This window comes from Carassius gibelio, chromosome B4, assembly GCF_023724105.1.
Source record: "Carassius gibelio isolate Cgi1373 ecotype wild population from Czech Republic chromosome B4, carGib1.2-hapl.c, whole genome shotgun sequence".
Lineage (NCBI taxonomy): Eukaryota > Metazoa > Chordata > Actinopteri > Cypriniformes > Cyprinidae > Carassius > Carassius gibelio.
The window spans coordinates 14,405,541-14,426,075 of NC_068399.1; the positions used below are offsets into that span (position 1 = coordinate 14,405,541).

The following is a 20,535-nucleotide window of genomic DNA, read 5'->3' on the forward strand; positions in this document are numbered from 1 at the left end:
GACCAATGTTCCCGGAACGTCTTTAGGACGTTATCTGTCCTTGACGAATGTTCTTCTAAGGTTGACAGAAAACGTTCTTAGAACAGCGTTCTCGGAACCTCTTTAGGACGTTATTTGTACTTGATGAATGTTCTTATAAGGTCGCTAGAAAACGTTCTTAGAACAACGTTCTTGTAACGTCTTTAGGACGTCATTTGTACTTGATGAATGTTCTTCTAAGGTTGACAGAAAACGTTCTTAGAACAACGCTCTCTGAACGTCTTTAGGACGTTATTTGTACTTGATGAATGTTCTTATAAGGTCGCTAGAAAACTTTCTTAGAACAACGTTCTTGGAACGTCTTTTCGACGTTATCTGTACTTGATGGATGTTCTTCTAAGGTTGACAGAAAACTTTCTTAGACCAATGTTCCCGGAACGTCTTTAGGACGTTATCTTTCCTTGATGAATGTTCTTCTAAGGTTGACAGAAAACGTGCTTAGAACAATGTTCTCGGAATGTCTTTAGGACGTTATTTGTACTTGATGGATGTTCTCATAAGGTCTCTAGAAAACGTTCTTAGACCAATGTTCCCGGAACGTCTTTAGGACGTTATCTGTACTTGATGAATGTTCTTAGAGGGTTGACAGTAAACATTCTTAGAACAACATTCTCGGAACGTCTTTAGGACATTATCTGTACTTGATGAATGTTCTTATAGGGTCACTAGAAAACGTTCTTATAACAACGTTCTCTGAATGTCTTTAGGACGTTATCTGTACTTGTAAGGTTGATAGATAATGTTCTTAGCACAATGATATCTGAACATCTTTAAGACTTTATTTGTACTCAATTAATTTTCTCAATGTTGAGAGAAAACAATTTTAGAACAATATTCTTAGAGCTTTCAATTTTATTAATGTAATTTCTAAATTAATTAATTGCTAAATGTTATGGTGTTATCCTAAAATATTATGATAACAGCATGTCCTTATATTTTCATGTTATTAGGAACGTTATCATAATGTTGAGAGAAACTTCTTTCTTATAGGCTATATAAAACATGAATAGAATACAATGGAATACATTAGGATAGAAAAATAAATGTATTTAAATATGAAACTACAACCTTGAGTATGTGGTGGCTAATCGCCTGAATGTAATTTATAATTATTAATTATACATCTTTTTGAATTTATTGAAGTCACTTCGGGGTATTACGTGAATGGCATACACTGTAAAAGTGAAATTTGCCAATTGAAGTTAATTAATTTAACTCAAAAATGTAACAGATTATTTCATCTTAATTTGTGATTTGAACTCAAAAGCTATTTAGGTTAAGCAGAACTCAAGCTAAAAAAATACATATTAATTTATTGAATCTACCATACAATCTATTCTTTTTAAGTATAAATGGCTGACCACAAAATATTTAAAAGAATAATGAACATAATTCGTGTTTTCAAAAAAGTAATTATTTTACTCGACAAAATAATATCCGTGTGTTTTTCAAAAACCGCGCGCATTTTTCAGTCAGTCACGTCACGTCACGTGCACTCCGCTCATCCACACTGGACCGCGCTCACTCACTCGCTGATGGGATCACAGCAGGATTAACGTTATTCGCGAGACACGACGCGGTCATGGTAAAAAATACAGGTACGTTAACGTTAAGCATTTCGAGCTTCTTTAATCCCATTTAAATCACTCTAAAGTCAACTTTATCTGAAAATTAACAAGCTTAATTATCAAAATGTGTGTAACTCTAGCTAAGGTTAGCACAGGAGCAAGGTGATAACGCACCATTAAGTTATATCAAAGTTATCAACGGTGTAAAGTGTTAAATATGCAGTGTTATAGACAACAGTTCGTCATTGGTAAATTAAGAAGTATTTTTGTGGTTTATCACATTAACAAAGCGTAAGACGAGTCCCGCAAAGTGTAACGTTATTTTCAAACTAATGTTACCGTTAGAGAGACGCTGATCTCTAACCGTCACTCCCTACACAGATCTGAAGCGAGGTAAAGCGAACACACATTCACTGCATTAAAACACTTTATCCTTTGTGTTCAGTGTTACTGAATATCTGTAGGTTTCATCTAGAATGTCCCATCTGATGCTGATCAAGTTTATGAAATCCGCCGAATGTTTAACAAAAGGGCTGAAGAGCGTTTATAATGGTTGTTTAACCTTAGTTAACATTTTACAGTTATTTGCTCCTCACGTTGTCTTATTTAAAATTCATACTGACAAATTGCTGTCATACTTTGAAATCAATGTTTTCAGTGCAAAGGCAGAGAGTGAAGGTGTGGTGGTATTGGCAGCAAGAAGGCTGCATAATATGGGCCTGAAATGAAGTACCGGTAAGTACTATTCACATTAAACAAATTGATGGGCTTTAGTGTTGTACCAGATTAAATTTGTCACGTTAAAAACAGTTATTTAAATACATCGTAGTTTTGTTTTTATTTTTTGATGATTTGCTATTAATGCAGATGTAATGGTGACCAGAAATGACCAGCAGCACAAATGTTAAGTCTTCTGAAGCAATTCTATACTTTTGTTTTATAAGTTCTATATTTCTAATCTAATTGCATATTAGATTAATCAAATCATTAATACACAGATGAAAAATAACAAACCTCAACTAAAGTCCAACAAGAATGACATCATGACATCTAAGAACCAGTCATGTTTGATTCAGATTAGGGCTTGGCGATATATGAAAAAATCTTGATATTGGCAAATTTTTTATAATATTCAATATATATCTTTTTATTTTATATAATATATATATAGATAATATACATTTAATTCCTATAAGTAATTACACATTGCCATGTTTTAACACATGATTATAAAAATAAGCTGTCCATAAATGTTACTTAATTGTGAGTTAAATTTCTCTAATTTTATGTTTTGTCTTCAGGAACATTGTCAGTCATTCAAGCTATGATATCCTGGCAGATCTACTTCCTGAAAAGAAGACTCAGCAGATCTTTTCAAGACACACTAGGTAGGACACAGTTCAGGACAACTTTATATTTACTTGGCAACATTTTTCTGAAATCAGCAGAAATGACTGAATAGTTGATCTAGGGATGTTCATTTTAACCGGTTAACCGTTAGCCAACCGTTAAGGATTTTGACAAAATTAAATTACAAAGTAATTTATAAAAATATTTTAAAAGGTTTGCTGCGTAGTTAAAATATGCTACTCGTATAATTTTTATTTTATTTGTATTTTTTGAGAGAGAAAAAACACAAGTCACTTATTATTTCATTCAGAAATAGGCCTAAAGGCTATTTTAGTTCCTCTCACTCCCCAACAAATCATTTCAATTAAATGTATTTATTCAACACAAATTAAAATGTTTCCATATTCACGATGTATTTGAATAAATAATATTTATTATGTACTTAGTTTGCATTCTTTTTAGGGATGTAAATTTCAAGAAAAAGTAATAATCGATAATCGCTTTGTATTATTCGATTAGTGGTCAATAATCGCCCCCCCCCCCCCCCCCCCTCCCTCCTGCGCATGCACCCCCCACACGCATAAACACACACACATAAAAAGAGAGAGAGGCAGAGAGACTATTCAGGCTTTCAGTCTGTATGATGGTAAACTGTTGAATATATTAGAGAAAGGTCTATCCTAACCCAAGCCAATTGATGGTTGATGATATGATTGCTAAAGCATATTAATATAAATCCGAATGATGGCAATTAATAACATAACAGTCCGTCTATTATCAATTGCTCACAAGGTTGTAGGAGCCTATGACATTTCGTTTTTTAAAATGAGCATGAACATTCATAGCATTTTTAAATGAAGTTTACAGATTAAGATTAGAACAGATTAATTCAGACATAATTATTAGGCTTAAAACACATTACGTGTTAAACAGAATATCATAAAACACGGTACGCGTTAAAACATGTTGTGAACAGCCTGAATGAAGGCACTGATTTGAATATTAAATGTAATGTATGTATTTATAACAATAACCTATTTTATATTTTTATAAAAAAAAAATGAGCATGTCCACAGTTCTAGTTATTGGCAGCACTACCCTCTGATTATGTCTCCCTTTTCCCGCTGGCCTGTAGACTGCGCTTCACGCTCCGGGCCATTGCTCTGTCCATCTCTGTTACCCTGTCAGATTCTGTCCCCTTCCATGAAAAAAGTAGGTAGTACTTATATGGGCCCGACAAACCGAGGGGGAGCTTTTAATTGAAACAAGAGAACTAACATAGAGCCTTACATGGCTGGTCGTTTCGATTCTTTATTAATTTAATTCAGAAATATGATTGGAACATTTTATGTTTGTTAAATTCAAGTTTGTTTGTTTTTTAAATAGCCTACAAAGCGACCAGCTCAAGACCGTGAGTTGAGCAATTTTGATCAGTTTATCCTTCTCAAATAAAAAAAAAAGATTAATATTTTAGTAATTAAGTCAAAACTACGACAATGAAATCATGTTACATTGCATGAAGTAAAATTGAATATATTACACCTGTAATTTAAAAAAAGGATGTGGCACCTTTCATGCTTCACGTTATTCATTTATTGTTTGTATTTTATCTTAAAATTGACAGAAGCCTGAGGCTTTGTGTTATAATAAAAAGTAACAAAGCTCAAAGCTTATTGCGATTAAAATAGGGCTGAAATGATTCCTCGAGTAACTCGATAAAATTAATGATTGAAGCAAATTCCTCTGCCTCGAAGCCTCTTTTATGTGACACAACGCATTTACGTCACCCACAAAGCGAAAGGAGACACAAGGAGTCAGCAGTGTTTTGATTTGAGGGCACGGGCAAACATAAAGAGAACGTCTTGGCATGTGTCCATTGCAAGATAGAGCTGGCATACCACAACTAGAGCCCTATGATTTCCCCGATGCAGAAAACATGGAGGGAATCACGGAATCCAGTCATAAAAACAGATTTTACAGTTTAACGCGGAATGACACGGAATTTGCCAAATTTTGAATGAAATAATCGAAAAGTCATTGCACTTACATCAAATCATGATATGGACTAATATCTGTAAATATTAAGCTGGAACAGTCTATTTAAATATGAATCCTGCATGTTCTGCGTGTCTCTGTTAATGAATGGAGCAGAAGCGCGTCTTCATTCATTAAACACACGGAAGCGCGCATGACGCTAGCGGTGATTTCAGCGTCTGCTGTCTCTCTAAATAAGGACGTGAACACATGAAGAACATCTCAAGAACTGCACTGAAAATCACTTCATGAGCATTTGACCATTTGATTTGATTAAAACTAGCGTCACATCACATACACAGAACTGTAAAGGTATGTCAACCCGTCAAAATAAAAGTCTGGTTTATTAAAGTTATTGCGGGTTAGTACTGAAAAGTTAAGTTTGCTTAATTTTCAATAATTAAAAGATTAATTAAATTAATGTTTTATGTGTTTAATGTGCATCTATTTAAAACCCCAATTGAATGGCACTTAAATGCACTTAATTTAACTTTATATATAACTTTATTGTCATTGTTCACAGGACAAGTACAGACAGAGAAACAATGGGTAGTGATTAAATGTTTATTTTTGATGTATGCATTGCATTCTATGCATTTCAAAAATAAAAATATATTTTTTTTATAAAAGGAAACTTAGTTGTTCATTTTAGAGGCCCAGGAGTCTTATTTTCTCTTGCATAATTAATATTGCACTTTAATTAAGCAAAAACGCATTTTAACTGATTACTCGATTAATCGATGGAATTTTTGGTAGAATACTCGATTACTTAAATATTCGATAGCTACTGGCCTAGATTGAAACGTTACATATTATTTCCAAGCTTACCATAATTAAAAACTTGCGAATAGTCACATAACGTGTTATGTGAACATAAAAACATAACATGTTCATATGTAAAAATCAACATAACAAGAGTCAAATTTTTTAATGGTTTAAAAACATTTTATGGTTATCTAACCAGTGGAATATTACATTTTAGTCCTTCAACAAATAACAATTCATTTTAATGCAGCTAGCTCGTAATCACGAATTACGTGGGAGACAGGAAGTTTCTCGCTCTGCACAGTGAAGTGTTGTCACGGTACCAAAATTTCAGTATTCGGTACCGATACCAGTGAAAATCCATGGTTATCGGTACCAAAGCAAAACACAAAAATATTCTAATAAAAAAAAAATAACTTTTTAGCACTAAAAATAAAACCAATGCCATTCTTTGTACTTATTTACAATTTGGTTTAAAGTTTTTCTACAATTTATATAATTATGAAAAACAGTAAACACGTTTCACCCAAATTTAATTTGTCTTTTAATTTACCATTTTATTTCTGGTAAATAAAGGGGATTTTCTAGTAAAATTAAAACGTGGAAGAAATATTGTGATTTATTTCTTTAAAAAAATAAAGTTTTATAAATTATTTCAACAATAGTAGTAGTATCACATACATTTTACTAAATAATAGTAATATTTCTAGCACAATGCCTTTATGTAAAAATTAACTTTTAGGCCTAATGAATGCATATTTGTCATTTTAACTGAACTTAAGACTGGTGGTGATGCTTATGATATTTTTGGTCATTGATGGTTTCTGTAAAAAAAATAGTAATAGATCATATTAATTATTATTAAAAGATAATACTAGTAGTAATTCTACTATCGTACTAATGTATATACAATGCACTATGAATTGATGAGCTGCTGGGTTCATGAATATTAATCACGTTGTCTGCGTTCGGTCAAACTGATTTGCTGAAATCAAAACAGGGGAGGGTACTAGATCAGTGCCAGCCAATGAAATTGCCATTTGCGCATTAGCTCCGCCCACTACTGGAGAAACCGTTATGTCTTCTGCTTGTTCAAAAATTAATATGAATAATTCTTTATTAACTTACAGGAAAAGACAATAAAGAATAGTTTACATATAGCTGTCGATTCAGCGTTGTAAGACTCTCGCTCTCTCACTTTTGCATGTGTGAGAAACTGAAAAGATCTCTTGATGGAGAGAGAACTCTGAAGCTCAGATGCTGAAATTATGCGCTTCAGTCTATGTAGTAAACAAACCCGCACGTCTCTGCCATTCATTAATACACACAGAGACGCGCAGAACACGGATTCATATTTCAAGCAACTTTTGCGGCTTAACATTTACCGATATTGGTCCATATGGAGATTTGATTTGATTCATTTATGCTAACTTCGACAAATTCCATGACTGTCCATATTAAAATGTAAGTTTCATTTTCATGACTGGATTTTGAGATTCCGTCCTCGTTTTCTGCTTCGCGGAAATCATAGCGCTGAACCGGGTTTGAACGGGACCTCGGGACTACGGGTACTTAAAGAAACCTGGTACCGTCACTTTTACATTTTTTAGTACCGATTTGGTACCGAAGTACCGGGTCTTTTGAGAACACTAGTGGACTGCATCATTCTGTTAACTTTGTGGTTCATTATTTTGAGTCGTTTGGGATGCGGTGAGACAGAAGACCCTCTCACAACATATTGCTTTATAATTCTATGGCGTTTGCCCCTCCAAAATTGCCCCTTTCAATTAATCATGCTGCACATGTCAGTAGTTCCCTGGCGTGGTTGCTCACACTGCACGTGTACAGCACACTAATTAAAATGAACCGCGTTCTGGCCCACTTCTTCCAACCAACCGCGTCCGAGCACAGCACAGAGCAATCACAGTCACCCGAACTGGGCTTTGGGGGTAAGAGATGCTCAGGCACGGTTCACATCCTTAGAAAATAATCGCACAGCCTAATCGATAATCGGTCATTAAATCAACTAATCGAATATTCAAAAATCGTTACCCATCCCTAATTCTAATATCAAATATGTTTAGCATAACATTACGCTGGTACGGTAATAACATTTAACAGCACTGATTTTACTGCATATTTAAACTGAGCAGTGTGGCTGCATTGTCCAAGTAGAAAGTTTAACTGTGTCACCCTCATGTTGTTCACACCCATTTAGACAATTATTTTTATTTTTTTATAATCTTTCATCATTTTTGTCTTTCCGTTGAAAGTCTAGGCAGTAGACTTATTATTTCATAGGAATTTTGTAATAACACAGTTTGTAACATCAGCTAATCTGTTTACTTTACAGATGGAGCGCGGAGAGACCGGACAGTTCCCACAGTGCTAGTTTTTCAGCACCCACACCCCAAACACAAATTCATATAGAAGTTTTCAATAATAAAATGTTCATATGATAGTTTATATTTAGCTATGAAGCAATAGTTTATTGTCATAAATATTAAACTAAATATTAAAGTCCTTCTGTAGTGAAAATCAAGTTTTTATGCTGTTTTTTTGTCTTTGTGGCATTAAATATTGCTACATCACAATCCAATAACCAATCACATCTAAGAATAATTTCCTATAGCATGCCAATACCAGCGCACAAGCACAAAGCTAAAGACAAATTATAGCAAAAAAAATTAGATTAAATATTTGACTACAGGGGACTTACATTTTTTTTTACAAGATATGAAATTTTCACCAGTCTGTTCAATGTGTTGAAAGTGAAAGTGATTATCTTTAATAATTCAGATACCTGTTGAAATGCACATGTAATTGAATGCTTGCTTGGATCTGGGATGTTGTGTTAATAAATGTTATGCTGAAAGAGAATGTTACAACAGTGCTAACCTGAAAATAAAATTTTATTAAGCTACACTTTGTAATGTTCAAATTAAAGTTTATACAATGTTTTATTCTTAATAAAATTTAAGTGGAAAGAACATTGTAGGCACATTATGCTGACCATAAAATAAAGTTCCAACATTTTAATGTTCTTGGAATTTTCCAAATAAATGTGAATAGAATATTGTGTTTAAATGAAAATTAGGTTGCAGGAACGTTATGCTGACCATACTGTAAAATAATGTTCTAGCAACGTTAAGCAAACTAGACATTTTAACGTTATTGGAATGTTCAAAACAAATGTTCATAGAACGTTATATTTTTTATGAAATGTAAGTTTTAAGAACGTTGTAGGAACTTTATACTAACCATAAAAAACGTTATGGGAACATTAAGCAAACTGGAAATTTCAACGTTTTTGGAACATTCTAAATAAACGTTCATAAAACGTTATATTTTTTATGAAATGTAAGTTTCAAGAACGTTGTAGGAACGTTATACTAACCATAAAAAAACGTTCTGGGAACATTAAGCAAACTGGACATTTCAACGTTTTTGGAACATTCTAAATAAACGTTCATAGAACGTTATATTTTTTATGAAATGTAAGTTTCAAGAACGTTGTAGGAACGTTATTCTAACCATAAAAAAACGTTCTGGGAACATTAAGCAAACTGGACATTTCAACGTTTTTGGAACATTCAAAATAAACGTTCATAAAACGTTATATTTTTTATGAAATGTAAGTTTCAAGAACGTTGTAGGAACGTTATACTAACCATAAAAAAACATTCTGGGAACATTAAGCAAACTGGACATTTCAACGTTTTTGGAACATTCTAAATAAACGTTCATAGAACGTTATATTTTTTATGAAATGTAAGTTTGAAGAACGTTGTAGGAACGTTATACTAACCATAAAAAACGTTCTGGGAACATTAAGCAAACTGGACATTTCAACGTTTTTGGAACATTCTAAATAAACGTTCATAGAACGTTATATTTTTTATGAAATGTAAGTTTCAAGAACGTTGTAGGAACGTTAAACTAACCATAAAAAAACGTTCTGGGAACATTAAGCAAACTGGACATTTCAACGTTTTTGGAACATTCTAAATAAACGTTCATAGAACGTTATATTTTTTATGAAATGTAAGTTTCAAGAACGTTGTAGGAACGTTATACTAACCATAAAAAAACGTTCTGGGAACATTAAACAAACTGGACATTTCAACGTTATTTGCAACATTCAAAATAACGTTTCCACAACCAAAAGGGAACGTTAGGAAAACGTTCTCACAACATAAATTTGTTAGCTGGGATGTTAGATAGTGCTTCATGTACACAATAAAAGCATAAAATTCCCCTCTCTTTCAATCTGGATGATGTCTTATGTGTGCTTTTGTGCAACTGCACCTTGGGCCTTATGATGTTCTTGTCAAAAATAGTGTGTGTGTGTGGGGGGGGGCAGTTATTGTTTCCCCCGAAGAGGGCAGAATCTGCTAGCCATCTGCTGTTATCTCTGGAATGCTGAACTTTGCTCATGGACATATATGTACCAGCGCGTTGACGTTTCTGCTATTTTTATCCACTGCCCGCTGCTGGAGGTTGTCGTGATGATGTTATAGCACCTCTCAAAATATATCTGAATGTGTATCTTGATTACAGTTTGCTCTCTTTTTTTTTCTCTTCCAGCTAAAGCATGGACACAGAGACGTACTGTCTAAAAACTGGTATTAGTTTGCGATAAATGTACCAATTTTGTGAGAACAAGATTATTATTTATGATGCTTTATGAACAAAGTTCAAAGAGAAATAAGCCCATCAAATCCTCTTATGAGCTAGAAAAAAACCTTTTCTAAGGAAACTTATGCACAAAACTGCTATCCCAATTCCCATCTGATATGTAAAATACATTTGCATTAATATGTATTTGTTTTTATTTATTACGTTGTCATCAATGTAAAATACTAAATTATATAATTATAAATATGTAAGTGTATGCTTTTTCACTATTTGGTTAAATAATTTGATCATTTAACAAATCAAATCAAATAACAGAATTCCAGTCAAAGACAGGTTTAGAGTCAGAAAATTTTAAATGTATTTTTATTAATTGATTCATTGTTTTATTCAGCAAGGGGGCAATACATTGGACAAAACTGAAATAATTTATTTGTGAAAACAGCAAAATGTATTCCTATTTTTTAAAGTGGAGATCTGCATCTTTTTTTCTAACTACAGACATCTTTCTCTTCTTTCCCAGTTCTCAAAGATTTTAGAGAAATTATTCGTGTCCAGGCTTGATAATTTTATAGATAAACACAAACTGTTGAGTGAACATCAGTATGGCTTTAGAGCACATAGGTCAACCTCAGTGACAGTGATGGAACAGGTAGAAGAGATTTCTAATTCAATAGATAATAATGTATATACTGTGGGGGTGTTCCTAGACTTAAAAACAGCTTTTGATACTATTGATTATGGCTTATTAATGATGAAACTAAAGAGATACGGTATAAGAGGTAGAGTCTAGTCTTGCATAAAAAGTTACTTCAGCGACAGATATCAGCTTGTACAAATAAATGGTGTTAAATCAGATTTAAGGGAAGTTAGTTGTGGTGTTCCACAAGGTTTGATATTAGGCCCCAAATTGTTTGTATTGTATATAAATGATATTTCTAAGGTGTCCAAAGTATTAAAAAATGGCTTTGTTTGCCGATGATACAAATTTATATTGTTCAGGAAAGATTTTGGAACAACTTCTGAATACAGTGGAGTTTAAAAAAATGTTTAGATGACAATAGACTCTCATTGAATTTAAGTAAAACAAAGTTTATAATATTTAGTAATCAAAAAAGTAACAATGAAGTTGAAATAAGTAATAACAATGAGGAAATAGAAAGAGTGTATGAAAATAATTGGGTGTTATAATTGATCATAGATTATGTTGGAAACCACATATAAATTATGATCCACAACAATTTAAAATAAAACAAAACATACTTTGAATGAAAATACATTATATAAATTGTATTGCGTGCTCATAGTTCCATACATTACTTATTGTGTGAAAGTCTGGGGTCATACATATAAAACGAATACAAATTCGTTGTATATGTTACAAAAAAAAGCAATAAGAATTGTTTAACAGGTTGATTATTACAAACCAACAATTTCAAACAAATTGTTTATTAAATTACATTCATTAAAATGAGCTGATTTAGTTGATTTACATAGAGCACAAAGTTTAAAATAATTTACTTCCAAAATAAGAGAAGGTATAAACTAAGAGAAATGTTTAAAAAAGTAAGAGCAAGAAATAATGCTAAAAATAGTTGTATATCTGTCAAAGGGGTAAATCTATGGACTAATTATGATAAGGAATTCAAATTATGTAATTCACTTTTTAAATTTCAGAAAATGTATAAAATATGGTGTTAATTATATGACTCATTAATGAATTATGTAAGTATTATTTAACATATTGAATTAGTTAGAATGTGTATTTCTGTAATTAAGTATGTATATTTTTGGAAATGTATTATGTAACTTTTGTTTATCTTGTATTATCGAATCAAGTGAAAAAGTGACTTACATCAGTCAAATATGTATAAAGGGTAGGCTTAATAAGCAAGGCTTCTGCATACAGAAATCATGTTCATTTATGTATTTTTTTGTGAAAAGTTGTCGGTAAGGACCAAAATAAATAATTAATTGAATTTAATTGAATGTTACAAAATATTTATTTTTCAATTGTACATTCATGAAATTATAAAAAAATTACTCAATTATAATGATTATTAAATGAAATGATAAAATTACCTTACAAATCTGAATGTGTAAGTGTGCCCACAAATCTCCCAATAACAAATAAACATAAAAGATCCCATAATATCCATAAAATAACATAAAATAAATCAATAGATTGCTAGCCAGTGCAAAATAATTATACAAATAAATGCTAAAGTTTACATACTCATACAAAGTGAATTGAAATCTCTTCTTATGGAAAAATTGTATACAAAAGAGATAAAACCTTTTCAAGGTGAAGCTTGTGTTTAAATTTCTTGTGCATTATGTGAGTTATTTGTGGTATTTATGTGTATGTTATTTGTGTTTTTGCTGTTGGAGTATATAGTATGTATAATTATATGGAGCCTTGTATGCTTCGATTTATATGGTGTGGTATACAGTAATGTATGTGTTTGTAGGTGTGCATTTGTTAGCACATCAGATTTACGATGTGCTGACAGTGGAAGTGCCCGAGGGAGTTCGAGGAGTAGAACAATGACTGGTTCTACGAGTGCCATGTCACACACACATACGCACAATAGTGCAGTCAGGAGCAGATCAGAACTTGTCACAGGCCACTGATAGATTCCACTGCAGATGGAGAGGCGTCAGTCTGCAGCAGATACACAAGCCGTGAACTCTCTGCCCACTTTTAATGACCTGGATGACCTTACTCCATGACATAACCAGGCACAACTTGACAGGCTTCCAGCAACAATGCTGAAAGCAAAAATGCAGTGCGACGACATACAATCACAGATCAGAGAACTGATTGGCTGATTGACTTGATTTAATTTGCCATTGCACAGATACAGCTACGCACACTTACACTTACGTGCCTCTGGATTTGATCTAAGCCCTAAATCGTCCAGAACTAGCTTTGTTCTAACAGTAGACCAGTGGTCTTGGGAGTGTTTAGACCTGTTATAAATGTGGACTACTCTATTATTAAATAAGTAAAAAAAAAAAAGAAACTGGTCCCATTTTATATTAGGTGGCCTTAAGTTAAATTCTTTTGATATAATGCACTTATTGTGTACATACGTTTTTACATTGTACTTATTTTTTTTTAAATAACTGCATGTTATTACATCTGTAATGAATATCTGTAATTACATTTATAATTACACTGTTGTCCCATCCCTTATACCTTAACCCACCCTTAAACCTGTTCCCAACCTTACCCACATCCCACCTCAATAGCAGCAAAAGTGTTTTGGAATACATAATGAACACAATAACATTGCACTTATTTTTTTATGTAAGTACATAGTAGTTAAGGCCACCTAATATAAAGTATAACCCAATACCTTTATCATTGCCAAAATCATCCTTGATGTGGACAGCCTTTAGTACACTACCCAAAGTAAATGTAAGGACAGTCAGGTTATAAAAAAATCAACAAATGGTTATCAGAGGACAGAGTAATTTAGTTTCTAGCATGATGAAATTGTTGCTTACTTATTGGCTCAAGTGAAAGAAGTCTATATGTGCTTTCTAGATATGGCTTCTTCACTGTAATTCTATGAGACATTTTTTATCTGCTTTATCGTCCACCAGTCTTCTGGTAATATTCATATTCAGAGCACATGGTGTGGGATGTCTCATGTGTCAAATTTGTGTACTTTCTAGGGGTGTAGAAAAATTCTGAGCTCTGAAGCCCATGTATATTTCAGTTTAGACACAAATGCTTATGTGCACTGTTGAATGCATATAGCCTTTCTAAGTGTAATCCACTTGATAGTGTGTGAACACAGAAACTTGACAGATGCACACTAATAAGTTGTTAACACTTTAGGGATAGATTCTCACTATTAACTAGTTGCTATTAATAACATATGTGCTGTTTATTAGTGCTGATAAAGCACATGTTCATTTGACCATATCCTACATCTCCAATCCTACCCAATACCTAAACTTAACAACTACCTTACTAACTAATAATAAATAGCAAATTAGGAGTATATTGAGGCAAAATCGTAGTTAATGGTTTGTTGATAGCAATAATTGGACCTTAAAATTAAGTGTGACTGATAAGTTTAATCTTTGTCCAGTGTCTGTGCTATTTCTCTCCAGAAGTTATGACATATAAAAGTGTACACAGTACATTTAACTGTCTTACTGTTCCTCTTTTTACCACCAGTAATGATATTACAGGTAAGCTCAGCCCAAATGTGTGAGTGAAAGTCATCTCTAGAATAACAGGAAAATGTGACTCTGTTTATATCTGCAGTTAGAGTTGGAGGGTAGCACTGTTACCAAGAGTCATGCACACATTTCCTGTTTTAAAACTGGAAACCTGTTACTGTAATCAAATCATGTGGTAGTGAGTAAAATAACTAACCTACTAACCTAACCACAGAGAATCTCAGGCTGAGACAGCATGCCTACAGACTGCCCACAGTCCGCTCAATGATCGTCTGAAGCATATTCCAAACACAAAGTTTGCAGGTTAGTGAAATGAAATATTTTGTTTGGGAGCCTTAGTATCAAGGTAATTAGATCCAAATGTGCAATCAGTCATTCTGCTGTGAGTTCTATCTGTAAAATAATCAGTTCTTATCACTTTAGAATGGACTGAAAGTTTCATTTTCTTCAGTTTCTTCATCAGTTTATTATAAATAAATTATTATTCAATAAATTATAAATTATAATTCTGTTTAATAATAAGAATGCAAAGAATGCTGATTAATAACAATGAGAAATTGTATAATTAGCTTTCTTTTTCTCTTTGAATTGCTGTTAAATTAATCGCATCCAAAATAAAGATTTTTGTTAACATAATATATGTGTGTACTGTGTATATTTATTATGTATATATAAATACACACACACATGCATGTATATATTTAAAAAAAAACTTATGTTATGTTTATATATTAAATATATTTATTATATAATTTATATGAATATTTGTCTTTTTATATACACTTTACTAACAGCTTGTTTTCTTTAAAAAAGAAACTAACACTAGCTTCTTTAATCTATTTGCTTTCTTTTTTCAATACAATTAACAAACGAAAAAAGGCCTCTAACACTAACTTGCACTATTCTTTTTCTGTTCTATCTTTTTATTTAATTTAATTTAATTTTTATTAGTTTTCTTTTCTTTTATTATATGATTATAAAATAAGCCTTGCTTGGTGTCTTGCATTACGCTCACTGAGACTTGTTTGATTGCTTCCATTGTCCTCATTTGTAAGTCACTTTGGATAAAAGCGTCTTCTAAATGACTAAATGTAAATGTAATACATAATTAATATACACACATAATTATGTAAACAAAAACTTTTATTTGGGATGTGATTAATCGCGATTAATCATTTGACAGCACTAATAATAATGATGATTATAATTACTTATTATTATTATTATTATTATTATTATTATCCTAATATGTAGATATAGAAATTTAATATATTAGATTAATTTCATTAATACTTTTATTAAAATATTAAATTTACATTTTTGTTATAAACACTTTAAAAACAAGTGAAAACGTCTGCCAGTGGACTCAAGTACGACAAAATACACTTAAATTCAAGATTCAGTGCATTAAAACTTAAAGAACTTAATGTCTTTGCAGTATTCCTCCTGAAGTGCATTTAGCCTGTTTCAAGGATTTTATATACTTTACTGAAAAAAATAAATTTCTGTATTTCTTTTATTTCTGTGGTATATAAGGTGCATGCGTGTGTGTGTTAATATTTATTAATTTTTATTTTATATTTGCTATTTATTTTGTTATTTATTTTTGTTTATTTTTTTTGTAGTACTAAGCCATTAGGTAGCCAGGTTCTAAACCAGATAACTGTGCGCTGTTTAACTACTGATCTGTGACACCTGGTTTTAGGAAGGAGAATGCATCAGTTTCCTGTGCAGAGGGTCCTTCCTGTCAACCCTGCCCTTGACTGCAGAAGGACAATTTCACTGTTGCATTGTACATTATATTTTCTGATTAGCAACATATGAGCTTTTTATTCGCAACAGGTTGTACTTAAATACAGACTGACCCTTGAGACAATACTGACTAAAGCTGGAAAGAGCTTTCTTACCAAACATTCCTCGAAACGGCCGTCTCTCTTCCCTTGAGATAAATAGCAGCATTCGAAGCAGCTCAAGAGCTCTTCAGTGAGAGAGACTCAGAACACACTGCACTGGTGCCACTTATCATCGCAAGCCGATAACACAGGAATACACTAATGTGCAAAATGGCCATTGTTGATGTATGAGGCGCTCTTAAGCAGAAGCTCATTAGACTTCACAAATTGCTGCTGTCTTTGCCTGCACCGCTCGAGTGAATACACCAGTGATTGCTAATGGAAAGGATGATAGATGTAGCTGGTTCACATTTTGCCCACTGCACCCTCGGAGTGTTTGCGCAAGCCACGGTAACCATGGTAATGAGTGGGCATAAGTAGGTTCTCATCAGAAATGTGCAGAACTACATGTCAATTCTGTTAGCACAATCATTCACTGACAAAAACAGCCTCACGAAAGAGAAGCCTAGCAAAAAACGAAATTCTACTGCTTTAAAGAGACTCATTTGGCCTTGCAGTGTGAGCTTATTACTGCTGTCCGCTCTGCTCTGGATATACACTATAATTAGCTCACATCTCAATGAAACAAGGTTATTCTATCCATGACTGCATTCGGCTGTCACTTCTATTTCTGCCACCTTGAGAAAGATGTGTGCCTGCTGAGTTCAGCATACTTTATCCAGATACATGAATGGAAACACTTCTAGGTACGCAGGTTTGATTTCACACACCTTTCGTTCAGAAATGTGTCAGCATACACTATGTGATTCAAGTTAGGGTTGCCATAAACTAGTCCCAGTTAGGTGACCCAAAATGTTTAATTCTGTCATCATTTGCTCAAACCTTATTTATCCTTTGATTTGGAAAATGTCTCATATTCAATATGAATATGAATATGAATTTTCATTTTTACACTCTAGAAAATGCTGGGTTACAGCCCAGCGCTGGGTAAAATATGGAAAACCCCAGTGATTGGGTTGCTTTCAACCAATAGTTGGGTTAAATGTTTAACCCAACTTTCTGGGTAGTTACCCAACCGCTGGGTCAAAACGACCCGATCTCTGGGTTTGCTCATACTTTACCAACCGCTGGGTTGTATTTAACCCAGCATTTTTTTGTGTGTGTTGGTAAACTATCCCTTTAAAGTTAGTTTAAACTGACAAAATGTTTATAGATTGCTAGCTTGACACTTGAGGGTAACTCTACAGCTCTCTTGAGTTACTGTTACTATTATTGTGCGTTAGTGTAGCCCATCATTTATGTTTACATACTTGCATAGAGTATGTTTCTGATCTTAGCATAGCAGGCTTTGCTAACATTCTTTTGTGTTACAAAGTATACTTCACTTTTTAGATGTAGGCTAGCGTATATTTGTACGATCGAACACATTGCCTTTCAAAAGTATACTCCATCTGACAGCATGCGCAAATGCAGGCAGTCGGCACATGCATTCTATAAAGTTTCATCTTTGTCCAGTGACTGTGCTATTTTGCTCTAGACGTTACGGCTGATAAAAACACCTTTGTACTCTCTTTATACTATCTCATAATCCACTCACATAAGTGATTGTCAGTGTTGACTTCTGTTGTTGCTGCTGTCTCTGGTATTTTGTTGTTGTTTTACATCCGTTTAATTTCTTTTCTACTGTGAAACAACGATCTGGGCCACTGTTGTCACCATGTGGATGAACTAATTGTAAAACAAACTCAGTGTGCATGTGCGATCTGGACATACAAAGTATGCATAGTTGCAAATATTCACTTCCACATAAAAACAGAAGTATACTTTGCATACTTTGTAAGCGCTAGTTGCACATGCTCATTTTAGTTTTTTTGCAGTAATTAGTTTGTCCACAAGATGGCAACAATGCCTCAGGGGCGTGGATTTACTTTAAAAAACTGCATAAACGGAAGAGACTGCAAATGTGTGAAAATGTGTGCAAGTTACAGCGGCAACTAATGCCTACATAGATAAGAGATTGTGTGAAGAGGTTAGAAATCTTCATATGTATATAAATACCCAGATTAGTACAGATATGTATATACCCCACAAGTCATAATGTGCATGCGTCAACCGCCTGTGTATGTGTAGACATCGAATGGAGTATCCTTTGAAAGGCTATGCATAAAAAAAATTGTATACTTAACAGTTCAGAGGCATTTTCAGAACAATGGCTATATCGCAGATTCATTCAAAGTACACATGGAACATTGCAAGCCACTTAAAGACTATTTGTGTGGCAGTGTTTATTTAGTCTCTAGAGACTGTCATTAATTGTACTGTAGCTTTAAATGCTGTTAAGTGAAGAAAGGGACCCTATTTCTGGCCTGGGTTAAGACTCAGCTGTTGTCTGAGTGGGGATCAACGCTTGATCACTCATTTACTCGTGTTCTAGCATTCCCTTGGCCTCTGAGGTAATTTTGGCAAAGGCCTAGCCAGTGAGATAGCAGTTAGCACTGATGGCTCCATACAGATTAGCTGAATAGCATACATGGCACGTCTGACTGGTGATCTTCAGCAGCACTTCAATAATCGAGTTAGGAACAAAAGGGTAACCTCTGTATTTCTGCTTTTCCATAAGCGCCACCTGCTGTCAGAGTGTGATTTCTTTTTTTTTTTTCATTCAGCCTATCTGCCATTTTTTTATGCATTGGTCTGAACCGACAAATCACATGCTTTAAATTTGGTAAAATCTTCATGCCCAACATTTGTGTTGTTGTGAATAGGCCTTTACACAGTTCTTTTCCAAACCCTAAAGATATTTCCACCCCCACATTCCATTAATTTTAATCATTTTAATAGGAATCCATGCAATGATGAAAGATGGGTAAAATGTTTCTTCACACAAATTCCTCATGCAAGTTTATATTTGTTGTGTGATTTTGCAAAATTGTGCTTATGTGACCATGTCTTGTTGCAAGGTTCTCACAACATGAGAACAACATTCACTCAGAAACATATCCCAGTCTAAAAGTGAGATGTTTCAGATATGAGAAGACAACCCAGACTGAACTAGAGTGACTTGAGGAACTTGAGCCAAAAATGCACATAAACAACTGGACAGCTGCATTGTCTTGACATTTCCAGATCAGGATGCTAATATTAGTGAGAAGCAGAACTTTCAGTAACTGAACAAAGCCTACACATACATATAAATACAATGATCAGCTGATTTATGCTTATTTCTATGTGTATGCATGTGACTGTGCATGATTAACACACTTCCTCAAGAAACTTCAACAGTATATGAAACCCTAGTGGCAAGAATTGAATGAATTGTATGCAACCACAAGTCAGTATTACATCAGAGGTGAACTTTGCACATTATGTGGCAGCATCTTCTTTTAGAAGAGCTTCTAATGTTTGGGTTGATTAGAAATGGATTAGTAAACGTAATATTACAGTATTGTTCAAAATAATAGCAGTACAATGTGACTAACCAGAATAATCAAGGTTTTTCGTATATTTTTTTATTGCTACGTGGCAAACAAGTTACCAGTAGGTTCAGTAGATTCTCAGAAAACAAATGAGACCCAGCATTCATGATATGCACGCTCTTAAGGCTGTGCAATTGGGCAATTAGTTGAATTAGTTGAAAGGGGTGTGTTCAAAAAAATAGCAGTGTGGCATTCAATCACTGAGGTCATCAATTTTGTGAAGAAACAGGTGTGAATCAGGTAGCCCCTATTTAAGGATGAAGCCAACACTTGTTGAACATGCATTTGAAAGCTGAGGAAAATGGGTCGTTCAAGACATTGTTCAGAAGAACAGGGTACTTTGATTAAAAAGTTGATTAGAGAGGGGAAAACCTATAAAGAGGTGCAAAAAATGATAGGCTGTTCAGCTAAAATGATCTCCAATGCCTTAAAATGGAGAGCAAAACCAGAGAGACGTGGAAGAAAACGGAAGACAACCATCAAAATGGATAGAAGAATAACCAGAATGGCAAAGGCTCAGCCAATGATCACCTCCAGGATGATCAAAGACAGTCTGGAGTTACCTGTAAGTACTGTGACAGTTAGAAGACGTCTGTGTGAAGCTAATCTATTTTC

At 33.6% G+C, this 20,535-nt stretch overlaps 1 long non-coding RNA gene across 1 annotated transcript; it reads left to right on the plus strand.

Annotated features, from left to right (window-relative positions):
- The first annotated feature begins 1,565 nt into the window (after positions 1-1,565).
- LOC127956308 (uncharacterized) lies at positions 1,566-8,913 on the plus strand. The gene is made up of 4 exons (XR_008153528.1): positions 1,566-1,637; positions 2,266-2,342; positions 2,909-2,995; positions 8,110-8,913. It is a non-coding gene; the product is annotated as an uncharacterized LOC127956308 (long non-coding RNA).
- The last annotated feature ends 11,622 nt before the right edge of the window (positions 8,914-20,535 follow it).